The sequence below is a fragment of the Notolepis coatsorum genome, assembly GCF_963971535.1.
Source record: "Notolepis coatsorum genome assembly, chromosome: 6".
Taxonomy (NCBI): Eukaryota; Metazoa; Chordata; class Actinopteri; order Aulopiformes; family Paralepididae; genus Notolepis; species Notolepis coatsorum.
Genome location: NC_140170.1, coordinates 95,080,254 through 95,100,982, shown reverse-complemented (window position 1 = coordinate 95,100,982; position 20,729 = coordinate 95,080,254).

Here is a 20,729-nt window from a genome sequence, read left to right as displayed (position 1 = left end):
GCAGTGGGGTAGACGGTTCTCTGCTCCAGCAGCCACAGTACCAAAGCAATATAATCCAGCCGGAAAAGGCTCTGCATTCGCCGGTGTAGGTTCTCCGGTGTACATATCCAACGGTTCTCGTCTAGGACTCCTCGGATGGCGGCACGAGTTTAGGCCGCCCAGCCTGGATAAGTGCACTAGCTCGGTACGACGAACCGGTGGTAATGCTGGTCACTGTAGAACGGTAGCCGCACGATACACTATAAATAATAGACTATTACTTTACAATAGAATAAGTCGAACTCGACGATACAGCGTTAAACTCTGACACTTTAGCTATCAATTCGCACGCGGTTCTCAAGGCTCTATTTAGGGGCAAAAGGGGCCCACTTCACGGCACGTTGTATCGTGGTGAAGGCTTCAACGTTTTGGTCAACTCACTTTTAGGCTAAGTGCTTCTGTATCCACCTGCACCGTATTTATACGTAAGGTGAATAATCTAGTGCCAACCTCAGTTCTGTCTCGTATTATTGCGCAAACCTGGACATGTTGAGACATATCTTAGCGGTAGCATTGAACTTGCCATTGGGGGTATGGCCGTTGGCGCCTAGGGGTCGCTGTCCAATAGGAGAACGAATATTATGGTCTGGCCTGTACCTAGGTAAAGGGATATTCCGTGTATATATACAAAGAATATACAAGGGCTATCAGACGATATACAAATATTATACAATATATCTCAAGTAATAAATATATATATTCGGTTTAATCTGACCCTTTGTAACACTAGCAGTAGGGACTGAACTAGCTGTAGGGAACAGGTTAGCTGACGAAGCTACGCTAGCAGTAGGAACTAGCAGTAGGGAACAGGCTAGCTGATGAAGCTACGCTAGCAGTAGGGACTGAACTAGCTGTAGGGAACAGGCTAGCTGATGAAGCTACGCTAGCAGTAGGGACTGAACTAGCAGTAGGGAACAGGCTAGCTGACGAAGCTACGCTAGCAGTAGGGACTGAACTAGCAGTAGGGAACAGGCTAGCTGACGAAGTAGGGACTGAACTAGTAGTAGCTTGGCAGGACGCTGAGCTGGGAGTAGTGGCCTGGCCGGAGGCTGAAACTGGGAATAGGCACTCCAACCAGGTCCTTAGGTAAATGTCCAGCTGTGGAGCCGGCTCAGGGTTCCAATCCATTACAGAGTGGATTAGCTGCTGGGCGGCCCCCTTCTCCATCAAGGAGAAGGATCGAACATCACTCATGGCTAGTGTAACTGAGGGGTACAATTCCCTGACTGTATTGATAAGTATGGTATCATTAAACCACTACCGCTTTATGTACTTTAATTACTAGCCATACAGTACACGATATATGAATATGATGAACACTTCCCACAATGAAATCGGTTCCACACAAAGGTATAATCAAGTATTTAATGGAGCAAAAGGTACATAATATACTTTACATTATTCTTTGAATGCACTTGTAAGGCAAAGGAATGTGCGTAGGCAAATCAACAATGAATGTCCATTCTCTGGTTACGCAGGAGGTAATTATACAACCTGAATCTTAGGGAATTATATCTATGGTACACTAGTAATATAGCGGGAGATACTGGAAGGGTCCCCCTGGTTGTAAGCCAGCAGGGGTAGAAGATCTGTCGGTAGTAGAGAGTCTGGTCAACGATGACTAAGGAGACTCCAGGTACAGGAGCCGGTGCAATAGCCTCTTGATCCAAGACTGTAGCTCCACAGTGAAGAAAGCTAGTCGGCCTCAGGCTCTCTGAGGCGCCGACTCGACTTGACTCCTCGCGGGGTAAATCCAACACGTGCAGGCGTCTGCGATTATCCGCTCCATAAATCACAGGACCAAAGCAAATATATTCCAGCCGCAAAGGGCTATGTAGTCGTCGGGTAGATTAATCCAGTGTACATGTCCATACGGTTCTCGTCTAGGTCTCCTCGGGTGAAAGCGCCATGTGGTCAGCCCAGCCTGGATAAGAACTCTAGCTAATACGAGGAAGCGTTGGAGATGCTGGTCACTGTAGAACTTTAGCCGCACGATACACTATACACAAATAGACTATTATTGACTTAATAGAAATATGTCGCACTCGACGGTATAGCGCCAAACTCTGACAATTCAGTTATTAATTCGCACGCGGTCTCAATGCTCTATTCTGGGGCCAAACAGGCCATACTTCACCGCACGTTGTATCGTGGGTGAGGCTTCAACTTATTGGTAACTCTACTTCTGTATTCACCTGCGCCGTATTTATATGCACGGTGAACAAACTAGTGCCAATCTCATTTCTGTCGCGTATCCCTGGGCAAAGGCCGGGCATGTCCAGACATGTCTTGACAGTGACTTTGAACCTGACTCCGGAGGCCGGTCCCTGGCGCCGGTGGACCGCTGTCCAATAGGAGAATGAAATATTATGGTCTGTAGTAAGCTAAAGGGATATTCCGTGTATATGTACAAGGAATATACAAGGGATATCAAACGATATACAAATACTATGCAATATATATCAATAAATAAATATATATATTCGGTTTAATCTGATCCTTTGTAACAGCCGCCCCCTAATTAGTCCCACCTAATTAGCTAAGCAGAGACAGATTAACCGCACTGTCCACTACTCAATGTCTGTTGTGAGGGTCGGTCAGTTCACAAAGTCATGGGGTCATGGTCGTCATCGATAGTATCGGGGAGCCTTGGCAGTTCTATTAGCCTCGCCACGGGTCGGGTGTAGATCCGCCCTTGGACGAGCACTTCGGCTGCTCGGACCTTTCCGTCGGCACCGGTGATCACTTTGCTTACGCGGCCAGCCGGCCACATAGCTCGGGGTAGTGACTGGTCGATAATCATGACGACTGTTCCTTCTGTCAAATTGTCTCTCTCTTTCACCCATTTCTGGCGGGTCTGTAGAGACGGTAGATAGTGGAGTAGGAAGCTGTTCCAAAACTTGTCAGCCAATACTTGACTGTACCTCCACATTCTTCGGCCGTTCGCTTCTTCAGGCCTGTACATTGTCTGTGGTAGCGCGGGGTCCAGCCGCCCCATCAAGAGTGTGTTGGGGGTGACTGGGTCGACATCTGCTACATCACTTGAGACGTAACCGAGGGGCTTTGAGTTCAATACTCCCTCGATCTCCGTGAGGACTGTCATTAGGACTTCTTCCGCCACGGTCTGGGCCCCAAGCACGGCGTACAGGGCTGTCTTTATTGAACGTACTTCTCGTTCCCAAGTTCCACCGAAGTGAGGTGCGTTCGGGGGATTAAACTGGAAGTCAATCTGGGATGGAGCGAGGTGGGTCTTAAGTTCTGGGCCCATAGCTTGGAAGCTCTCTCTCAGCTCTCTTTCTCCGCCTTTGAAGTTTGTCCCGTGATCAGACAATAATATAGACGGTTTGCCTTTCCGCGATGTGAATCTTCGGAAGGCCATAAGGAATGAGTCTGTGCTCATGGTTGGAAGGAGTTCTATATGCATCGCTCGGGTGGTCATGCATTTGAATACAATACCCCACCGCTTCTCGGTTCCTCTTCCTTTCTTTATATACAGCGGGCCGAAACAGTCCATACCGGTGGAGTGAAAAGGCTTGTCGCCGAGTCGGAGGCGACAGGGAGGTAGGTCAGCCATCCGGGGTATACTGGGCTGCGCTCGCCACTTACGACAGTCTAGACAGGTTCGCTGGAAGCGCCGCACTGCTTCTCTCCCTTGCAGTATCCAATAACGACGTCTGATCTCCGCGAAGACTCTCTCTGCCCCGGCGTGATGCACATCCTCGTCGTATTTCTTTATGATCAGCTCTGTGACCTTGTGTCGGCTGTTTAAGACTATCGGGTACTTGACGTCATCCGGTAAGTCTGGAGCTCTCCGCAGACGACCACCCACTCTGATGAGACCATGGGCGTCGCTCTCGGGGGCTAGGTGGAGCAGTCTGCTGTCTGATGGGACGGGCTTTGCTCCCTGTAGACAGTCTAGCTCATCGGGGAACGAGTCTCTCTGGGCTCGTTGTAGTAGAAGAAGTTCTGCTTCTTCGTAGTCAGCTGCAGTAATGTCAGTAGTGAGCTGAACCTCTGGGTGGTGCCACAGGAATGTCTTTAGCTGCGCACTCTCTAGGGTGAGGCAATCGTCTATGTCGGGGTCTGTGGAGACGAGTGTGTTCAATCCACAGAACATAGATTTCTTGTTTTCTGCCTCCTCTTTACTCGCTTCCCGTGGGGTGGGTGTAGGCCACTCTTCTTCCGGGAGCTTGAGGAACTCTGGCCCGTCACTGTATAGGTTGTGACGGGTGAGGTCATCCAGGGACATTCCCTGGGTGATGACGTCAGCTGGGTTGTGTTTTGTGTCCACATACCTCCAGCTTGCTACTTCTGTTAAATCTTGAATCTCTGTGACTCTGACTCCCACGAAGACCTTGTATCTGCACGAATCAGACCGGATCCATGTGAGTACTGTCGTGGAGTCTGACCACAAGATTGTTCTTTGCACCGGAATGGTGAGTTCACGTTGGATTAACGTGGCGAGTTGCGCTCCTGCTAGGGCTGCGCAGAGCTCTAGACGCGGGATAGATTGTTGCTTTCGTGGGGCTATTCTTGAGCGGGCCAGGGTGAAAGCAGTATGTATTTCTCCTCCCTCCTCTCAGGCACGCAAGTAGGCCACCGAACCGTAGGCTACTTCGGAGGCGTCGCTGAAGACGTGCAGGTCCATCTGGCACGTCTCCGGCCTCACTGTGGGTGGGAAGTAGCTGCGGCGTATGTTGACACCTGGGAGTGAGCTGAGTTCCGTCTCCCACTCTCTCCATGTGGATGCAAGGTGTTCGGGTATGGGGTCGTCCCAGCCCTGGTCCTTGTCCCATAACGCTCTTACAATCATCTTTGCCCTGGTGGTGTAAGGTAGAATACATCCCAACGGGTCATATTGTCTGGCGAGTGTTCTGTATACACTCCGTCTGGTGGTCGGTAGTGCAGTCGACCTTCCCTGCTCCTTGGTCAGGGGTGTGTGTTTATAATGGAGCGAGTCTGTTTTGAAGCGCCAGACTAGTCCTAATGTCATTTCTTGGGCTTCTCCTGGGATGGTCGCCATCCAGGTCTCGCTGCTTGCTGCCTTGTCCTCGGGGGAGAGGCTGCGCAATACTTGCGGGTCGCTGCTGGCCCACTGCCTGAGATCAAAGCCGCCTTTGATCAGGGAGGCGCGGAGCTTGAGTAGAAGGGCCTTGGCTTCTTCTGGCGTCGAGACGCTTTGCAGACAGTTGTCCACGTAGAAACTATTTTCTACACTTTTTCGGACCTCTTCATCAGCTGCTGGGTCCTCTGCGACGTGTTTTTGCAGTGCAAACGTAGCACAGCATGGGCTGCATGTGGTTCCGAAAGGGAGGACTTCCCATTGATAGATGGCTGGTTGCTCATCTCCGATCCTCTCTCTCCATAGGAACCGCAGCAGGGGCTTGTCCTCCTCCACTAGTCTCACCTGCAGGAACATCCCTTTGATGTCGCCGCTGATGGCCACCTTGTCCTGGCGGAAACGTAGTAACACGCCTAGTAGGGAGGGGCCGAGTGTTGGGCCGGGCAAGAGCTCTTTATTCAGATTTTGTGATCCGATCTGGTAGCTGCAGTTGAACACAATACGATCCTTGCCGTTGTGGTGGACTTTGTGGTGCGGCACGTACCATGATTCGGTCGTCTGATCGGCCTCTTTAATGTCAATTTTCTTTATGTGTCCCGCTGTGATTAGCTTGTTAATCTCAGCGCGGTACACAGTCTCCTGAGCGGGGTCTCTGGCTAGGCGCCGCTCTGTGTTCAATAGATACCGCTCCGTCGCTTCTTTTGGGGCGTGGAAGGTAGGCATACCCTCTCGTAGGGGTGGACGGTATGGTCTAAAATTTATATCACGGTATAATTTGAAGCATAGACGGTAACGGTATATATCACGGTATCATCGTTTTTGATAAAAAAAAAAAATTTATTTTATATAATTTTTTTTTTTTTTTATAAAATATATATATTATATAATTAGACTTGTACTTGTATTATCTGCGAGACATCGCCACCACGCAACAAGCTCCACTGTCTGTGTGTACTCTAGTAGCCTCCAGCTATGGCCAGGTTTCCCCGGAGCTGCACCTGGACCTATACTCAGTAGCCTCGAGCAGAGCTACGGCCAGGATTCTCCGGCGCTGCACCTGGACCCTATTATATTGGAATAACGTTAGCAAGCCCTCAGCTCGAATACGCATCGAATCAGTGTTATAAGACATTGATATCAGGAGCTATCCGGCTAAGCCGGATATATAACGTTAATACAACGCCTCAGTGAATTATTTAGTTCAATGGGACATTTCGTTTTGAACGGTGAACTAACTCGCGTTAACGTGAGCTAACGGCTAACAGGTAGCACACACACGTCTCTCTCTACTAGACTTTGTGGAGCGTTTGTTGATGTCAGGAGCTATCGGTAGCTGGCCGACTAGATACCGTTCGGTTAGACAATGCCTCATCATGTATTAAACTAAAAGTGAATAGTTGACTGGGTCATTTTGTAACGGTAGCTAAGCTAACGTTAGCTCAGGGAGACGCCGCCGACAGCTGAGCTCCCGTGTCCCGTCCCACTAGACTACTAGATCCGTGTTTACATGCGTGCGGTAGGGGCTGGCACGCCCACTGCGCGAAGCCTCCTAAATAACTTTTTCCAGTTCGCACATATCTATTATCTATGACTAATTCTATCTATTTTTAGGGGCAAATGCGAGTGAAATAGTCGCGCTGTGGTTACATGACGTCATTGGTATTTTAGAGCTGCACTACCGGTTTAGACGGTATAGTCAAAATCCATACCGTAGAGCAAATTCATACCGTTTATACCGTATACCGTTTATACCGTCCACCCCTACCCTCTCGCCTCAGGAGTGGAGTTGCGTATCTCATCACTCCGTTGACTTTGACTCTCTTTGTCCCTTGCTCGAGGAGGGCTATAGCGTAAATGTCTTCCTTGGAACGAATGTCTTTCTTTTCGTTCTTAAAGGGCATTGTCTCTAGTGTCCATAGCCTCTCGACATGCTGTAGGAGGGTGGTGTCTTCTTCTGTCACTCTGGAGTGGAGGCAGCTAGTGGCTGCTGTTCGGTTAAGAGACTTAGCGAGGGGGCCTTGTAATGTCCATCCTAGGCGGGTCTCGACTGCTGCAGGACAGCCTCTGGGCCCTGTGTGGACCCGGTCTATCGGGACTATGAGGTCTGCATGGTCGGAGCCTATCAGCAGGGTCGGGGTGGCACCGTCTATGAGCGGGATAGGTAGTTGACGCAGGTGCACATATTTATCCATCAGCTTGGCGATGGGGTAGGTGTACTGCGACAGGCCTATTTCTTGGCTGGTGAAAGCATTAGTAATCCTATACCGTCTCTCTGGCTGCCCGCTTGCTGCGATAGTGAAGGAGACATTCTCGCCCTTTATCGTCTTTAGATCTCTTCTTATTGTCCGAATCGTCATCTGGTTTTCGCTCCCCCGCAGCCCCAGCTGGGCCGCAGCGGACGCGAGGAGAAGGGTCTTCTCTGACCCGTCGTCAAGGACGGCGTAAGTGTCCATGACCTTGTCTTGGTAACTCAGTGTTACGCGGACCACCTTTAAGAGCACCCGGGCGCCCCCGCTGCTGGCGGGGTCAATGTACATAACACTTGCCTTTGTGCTGCTTGAGGGTGCAGGCTTTCTTCTGTTACTGATTGATTGATTGATTGATTGAAAACTTTATTAACAGATTGTAGAATGGGTACAATACAGTACAGCTCAATACACACAATTGTTAAGGGGATGCAGACCAGAGAAAGACTTTCGTCTTGTTTACATCAGGGTCCCCCATTTTCAATTCATCAGGACATATATGACATACATGACATACAGATAGTCAGTACTGCTACATCTATACATTTATGACATACCAGATTTGCAAATACAGTACTGTTTGTGATACAGAAGGAGTCAAGAAAAGGGAGTATATACATTTGACGTAGAAACTGTACATTGGAGGAGGTTGTGTGGGGGGGGGGTTGGGTACATTGGGATATTGACAACCATACTGGGTAATTTACATTGGAGGTGGTTGGGGGGGGGGGGGGCGGGGGGCACACTGTATAAACAAGTAATACTGTACATTGAGGGGGGGGGGGGGGAGACACTGTACAAACAAACAAAATTGTACATTGAACTATTGACAAAACCATACTAGGTAAATGACTGTACATTGGAGGGGGTTGGGTTAGGATATTTACAGGGGCCAGTGTTGAATTGCAGTCTCCCGTAGGTGTCCCTTGAGAGAGGTTTTGAAAGTGGGTAGTGATCCACATTCCTTTACAGCTTTGGGTAGGGCGTTCCACATTGATGTGGCATAATTGCGAAACGTGTTTAGTCCCTTATTTGAGCCGAATCTGGGTTTAACATGATTTGTGGAGCTCCCTCTGGTGTTGTGATCGTGGTATTCACTGACCTTTGGGAAGTATTTTGACATGTACATGGGTACCTTGGTCGTGTAGTGTATCTTGTAGACCAGGCCCATTGCAAGTTGTTGTACTCTGTCGTCTACTCTAAGCCATCCTAGGTTGTCAAAGTGGGCAGGGGTGAGGTGGGTTCTAGGAGTAAGGTCAAGCAGTAGTCTGACCAGTTTGTTTTGAGATGTTTGTAATTTTGTTTTTAGCGCCTTTGAGGTGCTTTGGTACCATGAGGTAGGGGTGGACGGTATAAACGGTATACGGTATAAACGGTATGAATTTGCTCTACGGTATGGATTTAGAGTATACCGTGTAACCGGTAGTGCAGCTCTAAAATAGCAATGACGTCATGTAACCACAGCGCGACTATTTCACTGGCATTTGCCCCTAAAAATAGATAGAATTAGTCATAGATAATAGATATGTGCGAACTGGAAAAAGTTATTTAGGAGGCTTCGCGCAGTGGGCGTGCCAGCCCCTACCGCACGCATGTAAACACGGGTCTAGTAGTCTAGTGGGACGGGACACGGGAGCTGTCGGCGTCTCCCTGAGCTAACGTTAGCTTAGCTACCGTTACAAAATGACCCAGTCAACTATTCACTTTTAGTTTAATACATGATGGGGCATTGTCTAACCGAACGGTATCTAGTCGGCCAGCTACCGATAGCTCCTGACATCAACAAATGCTCCACAAAGTCTAGTACTAGAGACGTGTATGCTACCTGTTAGCTCACGTTAACACAAGTTAGTTCACCGTTCAAAACGAAATGTCCCATTGAACTAAATAATTCACTGAGGCGTTGTATTAACGTTATATATGCAGTAGCTACAGATAGCTCATGATATCAATGTCTTATAACACTGATTCGATGCGTATTCGAGCTGAGGGCTTGCTAACGTTATAATACCAATACAATAGGGTCCAGGTGCAGCGCCGGAGAATCCTGGCCGTAGCTCTGCTCGAGGCTACTCGAGTATAGGTCCAGGTGCAGCTCCGGAGAATTCTGGCCGTAGCTGGAGGCTACTAGAGTACACACAGACAGTGGAGCTTGTTGCGTGGTGGCGATGTCTCGCAGATAATACCAGTACAAGTCTAATTATATAATATATATATTTTATAAAAAAATATATATATATATATAAAATAAAAAAATTTTTTTTATCAAAAACGATGATACCGTGATATATACCGTTACCGTCTATGCTTCAAATTATACCGTGATATAAATTTTAGACCATACCGTCCACCCCTACCATGAGGTGCAAGCATAGTCGTAGTACCCCTGAATGAGTGCTCCTGCCAGAGTCTTCAGGGTGTTCTTGTTTACCAGAGAGGAGATCCGGTACAAGAATCGAGTTCGTTGGTTGACTTTTTTTATTACATTGGATGCCATTTTGTCACAGGAGAGATTAGCCTCTAGGATGGAACCCAGGTAGGTAATTTCATCTTTCCTTGTGACAATATTGTCACCCACTGTAACTGAGAAGCCGTCGGTCTTGCTGAGTTTGTTATTTGAACCGAAGAGAATGGACTCTGTTTTGCCCATGTGTAATGATAGTTTGTTATCAGCGAGCCATATGCAGATTCTGCCTAGTTCCGAGCTGAGGGTTTTTTCAACCTGTAACTTGTTCTTGTCAGAGACCAGCAGGGCTGAGTCGTCCGCAAACAGGAACAAGTTGCAGTCACAAGCTGACGACATGTCATTTGCATAAATTAGGAACAGTAGCGGTCCTAGTATGCTTCCTTGTGGAACACCACAGCTCACTGTGAGGGGGGGGGATAGGGTACCGTTTACCTCCACCATCTGTTCCCTCCCCTCAAGGTAGGATTGCATCCAGCTCACTGATAGACTATCAAAACCAATTGCTTTTAGCTTGTCAATCAGAATGGAGTGATTGACCGTGTCAAAGGCCTTTTGTAGGTCCAGCATGACCATGCCGCAGTATTTGCCTGCGTCCACCTCTTGTTTGATGTGGTCATTCAAATAGAGAAGACATGTGTCAGTGGAGTGGGATGTTCTGAAGCCAGATTGGAATTCGTAGATTAGATTTTCTTCCGCTAGGTACTTTTCGACCTGTTCGTAGACTATTTTTTCCATGACTTTCGAGATGGAGGTGAGAATAGAAACAGGGCGGTAGTTGCCTGGGTCTAATTTGCTGCCCTTTTTGTGCAGAGGGGTCACCCTCGCAATTTTGAAGTCCTTGGGGACGTGTCCCTGTTTTATGGAGAGGTTTATTATGTGTGTGATGATTGGGGTGATGGCGGCTGCTGAGTCTCTGAGGAATTTGGAGGGGATGTTGTCATGGCCAGTGGCCTTGTTAGGTTGGAGGGCGCTCAGTTTATTGAGTACCTCATCTGTTGTTACCATTTCCAGCTTGAAGTCGTCCTTGCGGACCCCTAGGTTTTTGTAGTAAGCTACTATGTGTTCTACCCCATAAAGCCCTGAGTGGGAGGGTAGTTTGTTTACCAGTGTTGTGGCTATGTTTGTGAAGAAAATGTTTAAGTAATTGGCTACATCCAGCTTGTCTGTGATGAGCGTGTTGTCCGTTTTTATGTTTATGTTTGAGAATCTGGTTTTAAGTTTTTTACTGCATCCTAGTTGATTATTGAGTAATTTCCAAAGTTCACGTGGTTTGTTTTTGTTTTCCTCAGTTTTGTCATTGATGAAATTCTTTTTTGCAGTTTTGATCATGGAGTTTACGTCGTTTCTTAGTCTGTTTCTTTCTAGTTTGAGTTCAGTCACGTGGGCTTGGAGTTCACTGCTCGTGCTTTTAGTAAGCTTTGACTGACTTTTACGAAACTCAGAGCATTTTTTGTCTCTGGTTTTCATAGCGGCCAGTATTTCGGAGTGCATCCACGGCTCAGCGCGATTTTTTACCCTGGTGGTTCTCTGGTGGTCGTGTAGGACATCTAGGTGGGCTCCGTCACACCGACTACACCTCTTCTTTAAGCGGCAATCGGCTGCCATGTGACTGCGCGCACATCGGTAACAGCGTCGGTTGGACTTTATCCATTGACTCACCTCGTCGGCGGTCATCTTCTTGAACGTGTCACATTGTGACAACCAGTGTTCCTTTTCGCAGTACGGGCACACCATCTTCCACTTCTCTTTCATCGAGGGGGTACTGTGGTTCTTGCTGCTCGGTACTGATTCTGATTGGTGCATGACGGTCACCAATCTTCGGCCATCGTTTGCTCTCCTAGGTCCCTCTCTGGAGCTTGGGGTGCTCCGCATGAACGTATCCAACCGTAGGCTGTTGACTTCTCTCGCCAGGAAGTCGGCTAGGTCTAGGAGGGATGGCTCGGGACCGCTAGGATCACGGTGGTCTCTTTGCCGCCTGAAGCGCTCTTGTCGGGCGGGCGGAAGCTTCTCTAAAATCCTCTCGACATTAGAGTTCGCGTACAGTTCGTGCATACCCTTTTCTCTTTGCGCCCCCAGCATCCCTACCAGGGATTGTACCTTGATAGACAGGTCATCTAGTGAGCGATTGTCTGTGGCTGGGGGTAGGCGGTCAATATGCCTTATCTCTTGTATTACGTAGTCCCATATGCGTCCATATCTTTGGTCGAGTGCTGCTAGAGCCGCTGTGTATGGGGTAGTAGAGGTGGCATAGGCCAGCGCTATATTGTGCGCTCGGGGCACCTTGAGGTGCTTCAGTAGGATAGCATACTTGTACGGTTCGTCAGCTACATCGGACATCATTGTCTCTAAGCACATTCGTAGCTCCGTGTACTGTGCTCTGTTCTCGTGGGTGAAGTCCGGAAACGTCGGTGTGCCAATGTATGATGCCATGGATGGCTGGCACATCGGTGAGCGTTGGAAGAGAGGCCTCCTAGGCGAGTCTCCTCTTACGCCTCTTGGTGGGCTGGTACCTGCTGGGTACCATGGCCCGCGTATCCAGGTGCTATTCCTCTGGGCTGGTCGTGCGTCAAGCTCACCCGTGAATTGAGTCGGGGGTCTGTAGCGCAGAGCCGCGGGGGTAGAGCCTGGGCTGTACTGGACCTCCTGGTCCTGTGGAGTACTGTGCTGCTGTCGGGCTTGACTCTCCTCCTCTCCCTCTTCTTCTTCCTCTGGCAGGTCCTCTAGATCCTGTAGTCGTCTATTTAGCCTCTCTGCGGTGTAGACCGTTTCTTCCTTGTAGCTGGTCCTCGCGTGGACCGGTCGGGGAAGGAGTTCGGAGGGGGGTATAGGCTCTCTCTGGTGGTCGGGCTCAGGGTCGCTTGATCGGGTAGGGGAGGGTGCCCTTGACCCTTGTCTTGACGAGGCCCTGGAACCCCGTGCGGAGGGAGGGGGTGTTGCCCTGGCGATCAGCTGCTCCATTATCTGCGCTTGTAATCGGTCGCGCTCGGCTTCGCGCTTGGTGAGAGCGAGGTCGCGCTCCGCTTCTCTTTGGGCACCGGCAGCGGTGCGCTGGGCTTCGGCGGCGGCGCGCTCTGCTTCGGCCCGGTCTCTTACCATATTCTCTTCCGCCTGAAGGCGTCTAATCTCTAGACGTATACGATCTTCGTCGCTCCGTTGCTGCGCTTGAAGGCGTTCTCTTTCCATGGAAGAATGTTCGCGCTCACTAAGCGTCTGTGCTTGGAGTCGATCGCGCTCTGTTGAGGCTGCTAGGCTGGCGAGGAATGCCTGTGCCAGCATCTTGTCCGCCTCGCTGGGGGAAGACGCTGGTTGAGGTGATCCGCTCCTGGCAGTACTCTTTGGAGATCTGTTCTCCTGTGGCGAGTCCTGGAGATCCATCTCCGGGGTGCTCTCCTCTTCTTGTAGCGGGTAGAGTTCCATCCCTGGAGAGCTGTCTTTATCCTGGAGCTCTCCGGGGACTACTTCTTCGGTCTTGGCGGGGGGTAAAGTCGTGTCAGGTCCCTCCTGGTCCCTACCGTGAGCTTGGTCAGTTACATTAGAACCCACTAGGGCCTCTATTGGCGGGGTAGCCTGGGCGATAGGGTCGGACATAATTTTACTATCTACTTTTTCCGCGTTTACCGTCTGTAGAAGGCTAGGTAGTATATTGGCAACGTAATCCTCTAAGTACTGAGGTGTCTGCCGTCTACGCTGCGGGCGATCTACTTTAGGAGAACCGTTTTGTGGAGTGTTCATCATAGGCCATGTCAATATTAATACCACTATATTAATATTACACTAGTTACCATCCGGCTCGAAGGACCAATTGTAACTGAGGGGTACAATTCCCTGACTGTATTGATAAGTATGGTATCATTAAACCACTACCGCTTTATGTACTTTAATTACTGGCCATACAGTACACGATATATGAATATGATGAACACTTCCCACAATGAAATCGGTTCCACACAAAGGTATAATCAAGTATTTAATGGAGCAAAAGGTACATAATATACTTTACATTATTCTTTGAATGCACTTGTAAGGCAAAGGAATGTGCGTAGGCAAATCAACAATGAATGTCCATTCTCTGGTTACGCAGGAGGTAATTATACAACCTGAATCTTAGGGAATTATATCTATGGTACACTAGTAATATAGCGGGAGATACTGGAAGGGTCCCCCTGGTTGTAAGCCAGCAGGGGTAGAAGATCTGTCGGTAGTAGAGAGTCTGGTCAACGATGACTAAGGAGACTCCAGGTACAGGAGCCGGTGCAATAGCCTCTTGATCCACAGACGAATACAGCTGTTCTCCGTAGACTGTAGCTCCACAGTGAAGAAAGCTAGTCGGCCTCAGGCTCTCTGAGGCGCCGACTCGACTTGACTCCTCGCGGGGTAAATCCAACACGTGCAGGCGTCGGCGATTATCCGCTCCATAAATCACAGGACCAAAGCAAATATATTCCAGCCGCAAAGGGCTATGTAGTCGTCGGGTAGATTAATCCAGTGTACATGTCCATACGGTTCTCGTCTAGGTCTCCTCGGGTGAAAGCACCATGTGGTCAGCCCAGCCTGGATAAGAACTCTAGCTAATACGAGGAAGCGTTGGAGATGCTGGTCACTGTAGAACTTTAGCCGCACGATACACTATACACAAATAGACTATTATTGACTTAATAGAAATATGTCGCACTCGACGGTATAGCGCCAAACTCTGACAATTCAGTTATTAATTCGCACGCGGTCTCAATGCTCTATTCTGGGGCCAAACAGGCCATACTTCACCGCACGTTGTATCGTGGGTGAGGCTTCAACTTATTGGTAACTCTACTTCTGTATTCACCTGCGCCGTATTTATATGCACGGTGAACAAACTAGTGCCAATCTCATTTCTGTCGCGTATCCCTGGGCAAAGGCCGGGCATGTCCAGACATGTCTTGGCGGTGACTTTGAACCTGACTCCGGAGGCCGGTCCCTGGCGCCGGTGGACCGCTGTCCAATAGGAGAATGAAATATTATGGTCTGTAGTAAGCTAAAGGGATATTCCGTGTATATGTACAAGGAATATACAAGGGATATCAAACGATATACAAATACTATGCAATATATATCAATAAATAAATATATATATTCGGTTTAATCTGATCCTTTGTAACAGCTAGGGTAGCCAGGGTGCTCAAGGCCTCCCTCGTTCTGTTCGCTGGGTCCAAACATGGTCGGTTCATTAGACCTATCGCTAAGCCACGCCCCCTTTGAAAACTCAGACACAGAGCCGACCGTGAATGACTCTCGTTGACGATGGCTGCAGGCAGCCCCTTTCCTGACTGTGATGCAAGCCTTGCTTCACAGTCACGAAAGGGGCTTATGCCGCTGGAGATTTACCACAGCAGGTAATAGACCTGTTTTTTAAAGATAACACAAATATTTCATCTAGAAGCAGACAGAGAGGGTTACAATATGCAGTGGAAAAAGTACGTTCATGAGATACACATTTACCTTAGACCTCCATGGTGATGCAAGCATTAGCTATAGATAACGTCTCAAGCATTACTTACAGTTGACTTGATTGAAGATTACAAGAACTATGACGATAATCCATGATTACTATTGCTGATACATTTAGTTTAGTGGTCCAACGCAGTATACGAGCTAGACCCGACAGTCACTAGAATGAGGAAAAAAGTGAGAGCTGTCACTTGCCAACATTCCTCCTCCATAAAGGGGTGAGACTTCAGAGAATGGTATGCTGCACATTCTAGTGTACATCAGGTCAAATGATTGATTACACTAACTATAAATGTATAGTGATAGAGACCAAAGTAAAAATACCTAATAATAAAATAGACCTAATATAGGGGGCGACAGTGGCTTGGGAGTAGAGCAGTCGTCTGGTAATCCGGAGGTTCCCGGTTTGATTCTCGCTCCTCCCGGGCAGCGTGTCGAAGTGTCCTTGAGCAAGACACTGATGAGCAGGTTGGCACCTTACATGGTCGCCTCCACCGTCGGTGTGTGAATGTGTGAGTGAATGGGTAAGATGTGAGAAACAAATTGTAAAGCGCTTTGGATAAAAGCGCTATATAAATACAGCCATTTACCATTTACCAAAATACCTGTAAATCACAGTAAATGGGTATACAGGTCAGGACATAGCTTTTCTTATAACACTAAGTATAAGTTATATTTAATATAAATATAAATAAATGCATATACAACACATTCTCAAGATAGATCACTCTGATTAGAAAATAAAACCCACAACTAAAGTGTACATAAATAGCCACTATTTTTAATATATACAATAAATATACATGGATTTACAGTTACACAAATGGATGTACGATATAAACTGGAATAGCTAACAATATCATGTGTTGTTGTGATACATCTATGGTAATTTAACATTATATTCTTCTAGTACCTCCATTATGGATTAATAGCCTGGTCTGTTGACATTTGCAATATCAGCAACTGTTGATGAAGATTAAGTACTTTAACATTGTAAACCAGCAATCTGAAGGACACAGAGCAGCATAACTGGACCACTTTAACAACCTTCAGGTCAATCGAGGGTTGAATGCACTGAAATACAAGAACACCCTATAGAATATGTACTGTACTTTTACTTTTGAAACTTAATACAGTACTGTAGTTGTAATGGTACATAATTCACCCACAGACCTATTGTTAGGAACATTCTAGAAAATGTGTGCCGCCCGAACATTCTGGAACGTGTGTGATGATGTCAAGGCAGTACATTCTAGAACCTTAGTTCTGCCCGATCATTCTGGAACGTTGGTGATGATGTCATAGTAGAACCTTCTAGAACCTCTAACATTCCTATTTAAGCATTCTGTTTAGCTTTCTAGTAATGTCCACCTTCCATTGGGGGAGGCTGGTGCCCACAGGCCGGCACTCCTCATCTGGAGTAAGAGGGGAGGAGAGAGGGGTGATGGATAAGGGGAGAGGAATGAGGGGGAGGTGAATGAGGAGAGAGGTGAATGAGGAGAGAGGGATATTATTCAGTTAATTTCATTTAATTTCATAATTTCTTTCATTGTCACTCTTGGGTTGTCTTGGGTTGACCTGTGTCGTCTCTGTGAGGGCAGTAACATCTCCAGCACACCTCATTCTGTGAAAAAAACACAAAAAGCTGAGTATTAGCTAAGCATAGACAGATAATAATAATAGTTCATTTATGGAGCATCTTTCATACATAAAATGCAGCTCAAAGTGAATTTTATTGACAACAAACATAACAACTTTGACAGATCAACATTTGTGTTTGCCTTGTCAGGGATAAAAACGAAAAGTCCAGGACTTATTTACTGCACTATGGCATCTGAAGTGCATCGAGCATTCTTAGTGCATGTAGTAGTATTCATGATATTAGTATTCTGTTGTCTGTTAGCCAGTTCTTTATACTATCAATGGTGGTCACTACATTGCATCTATAACTGTCCTTGTTGGTCATCATTTCCACTGTTATGCACCTGGCTTGCGGTAACATTGCTGACGTTATGATGCAGAAAGCTATACAGAAGGCTCACGTTATGATGCAGAAAGCTAACCTTATGATACAGAAATATCTGCGGTATTGTTACATGTTGGCAGCTAACGTTAGCTAGCTGCTAACGTTAGCTAACTGGGCTGGATATACGAGAGCTAGTTCGCAGTGTTATAAGATTATGGTCTGTTCCTTTAAGAGGGAGGCACCCACGCATACAGGTCAGCTACGCAAGGAGCGAATATGTGATGAGACAGACTGTACACAGGAAGAACAACAGAAGCAGGTAGCTTGTTGTGAGATATGTAACGTTAGTCAACAGCATGATATGAAGAATACAATGGAAATAAATGCACAGTCCTGAAGATAACTGTTTCCAGTGATTATTGTCACCACCACACATCAAGAGGGATTTACCCCGAAGTCAGGACAGTACGTTAAAACAGTACGTGACTGTACATGACCACTTCGGCCCTAGAGTGAAGATAACACTCTCCTGTACTCTTACTAAGGTTCGAGTTAACACAGAAAAAGGTAACATTGGGGGCTCGAGTCCGGGATATGAAAAATCCTGATTTCATCAATGAGTTGTAATGTAAACTATGGACACGTATAGTTAGCTCATGCTAAAGGACGCACGAGGCAATTTCGTCAGTCAATGAACTGAGTTGAGATGATGACGGCCCATGGAAGTAACGTTGACGGGGAAATGACCAACTATGAAGAGCAAGTGATCAACTACTCTAACCCATTCATGTTAACCCCCACAACTACAACCATGTCCTCTCAGTCTGATGTCGCTAACCTGAGACGTGAAATGAAGTACCAACATGGACAAAGCCTCAACCCGTTCATAACAGAGGATCAGCTGCCCCCTACTGGTGCAATGTCAAACCCATTTACTGCACATAATAAGCCATTGATAATGGCCAGTGACAATTACCCACATGCTCATCTGTCGTTGTCAAGCACAAACCCCTTTGCTCATATGAATGATCAAAGTATGAGAGACAGTGGCATTGAAATGCAGCAAAGTCATTATGGAACTGAGCCTCCCCATATGAATATGTTGTATGGACAAATGCATTCAATGACCATAGGAGATGCAGCTACCCATAACATTAACCCCTGCATTGCTGCTAAACCAGCAGCCTTTATGGAGAGCACATGCTGCACACCTATGAACAATGTGACAGTCTATTCCCCACATATTGAACCTGCAACCCTGCTTTCCACCCCTGTGACACCGGGTGTGTGTTCCCGTCAGGTGCAGCCAGAGGGCGCTGTACACCACAGGCAGAGTACACCGGTCCATGGAGGTAATGAAGCTGTGACTTATGGCTATGATCAGTCCCATCGCAGGCGAGCAGGCTTCCATCCAAGTGGCCGGCTGCCCCGGCGTGTGCAGTACAACCTGTCTTCAGACAGCGAGGACGACAGTGTTCAGCGAGAGAGGATTCCTACACTACGACCGGGTCAGTATGATGGCACCACACCATGGAAGGACTTCTTGCAGCGCTTTGAGAGCTGTGCTGAGGCTAATCGCTGGTCAGAGAACACTATGGCTGTCCAGTTGAGGTTCTGTCTCATAGGTGCAGCAGGAGCAGTGGTCCACCGCAACCCAAGGTCAGCACGCTGGGACTACAGAGACATTGTTGAGGAGGTGGAGGTTGCTTATGGCCCATCATCAGAGTATGCAGTGGCTGTTGCCATCGAGTTAAGGCAACGAATCCGCCTGCCAGGTGAGGCACTACACATCTTGAGGGACGACATATATGAGAAAGTGTCTATTGCATACGCTGACCGTTCTGAAAAGGAGCAGGATGCAATCAGTGTTGAGGTGTTCACTAATGCTATGGGGGACGGCAACATTATTCAGAAGCTCCTAGAAGACCGACCTCGCACATTAGCCCAAGCTTACGACATTGCTCGTCGTTATGAAACTACCAGGAGAGCAGCTACCAGCGTTGCACAGCTCATGCAGACTGGAGCACGGAATGTAGCTGAGCGGAGAACCAGAATGGCTATGGTGCGCGATTATGCCCACTCTGATGAAGCTGAGGGAAATAATGGTGCAGCACCAGCACCCACAAAGCAGAACCAGAACCACCCTGCGCAATACAAACAAAGGAGACAAAAAGATACAAATTGGGATAGCATCCGCTGTCACAACTGCTCGGGTATTGGACACATGTGGCGTAATTTCCACTCTCTAACAAACCCAACTAAGCTGCAGGCGGACACAGTTTTGAATGTCTCCAAAAACCAAAATGCATGCAGAGGGTCCAGTGGTAAAGGTGAGAGCCCAGAAATGTGTATCCACCTGCTGATGTATGACATGGAGATTTGTGCCATCTTAGACTCTGGGGCAGGGAGAAATGTGCTGCCTTTGCGATACTATAATTCTATCCACCCGGATGTCAGACCACCTATCCAGCCATCAACTGTACAGTCCCTGCATGGCATTGGTCCTGGGAATGTCCCTGCCTTGGGTGAAGCTCACTTACCTGTTCAGATTGGCAGCCAGACTGTGGGTGTAGATTTCATACTTGCCGACCTGCCAGGCAGTGCTGAGGCCATCCTGGGCCATCCATTCTTAGAGCAGTCAAGAGCACATCTGGACTTTGGCAACCGAAAGATTGTGTTGTTCGGTGAACAAATACCATACTTCCATCCGGACAACAGGCCGAGAGCACATGCAGTAAGAGTAGCTCGCACCACAGTTCTAGCACCAGGACGTGAGTACATTATACCGGGAAATGCTCATTTCCGGACCCCTGTGAAAGGAGAGGTGATGCTATGCCCTACAAAAGGCTTTGTTGAGAAGCACCGATTGCTGGTGGCCCGGGTCTTAGTAGGAGCCCAGCCCAGTAAGAGTATACCAATCAGAGTATTTAACCCAGGAACCACTGATGTTACCATCAAGAAAGGAGCTGTAGCAGGGTTTCTCCAGTCTGTTGAGATAATGGAGCCCCCTACCATCATCACTGAATCCCAACAGTCCGACCGTGCCTTCCCCACCGTGCCAGAACATCTCACCACTCTGTACGCCCAGAGTTCCATTGAGCTAACTACCGAGGAAAAGTGCAGTCTAGCGAAGCTCCTGCAAGACTACGGCGACATCTTCTCTACAGGACCCACTGACCTAGGCCGTACTAACCTAGTGCAACATGACATTCAAACCCTGCCAGGTGTCCCAGTGAAACAACACCCCCGCCGCATGGCCCAGGAAAAACAACTGAATGCTGACCAGCAGATACAGCAGAGCCTCGATACTGGACTCGCCCGTAACAGCCACAGCAGTTGGGCCGCGCCCATTGTCATGGTACGCAAAAAGGACGATACCTATCGTCTCTGTGTGGACTACAGGGCTTTGAATGACTGTACCATTAAAGATGCGTACCCATTACCTCGTATTCAAGATACTCTAGA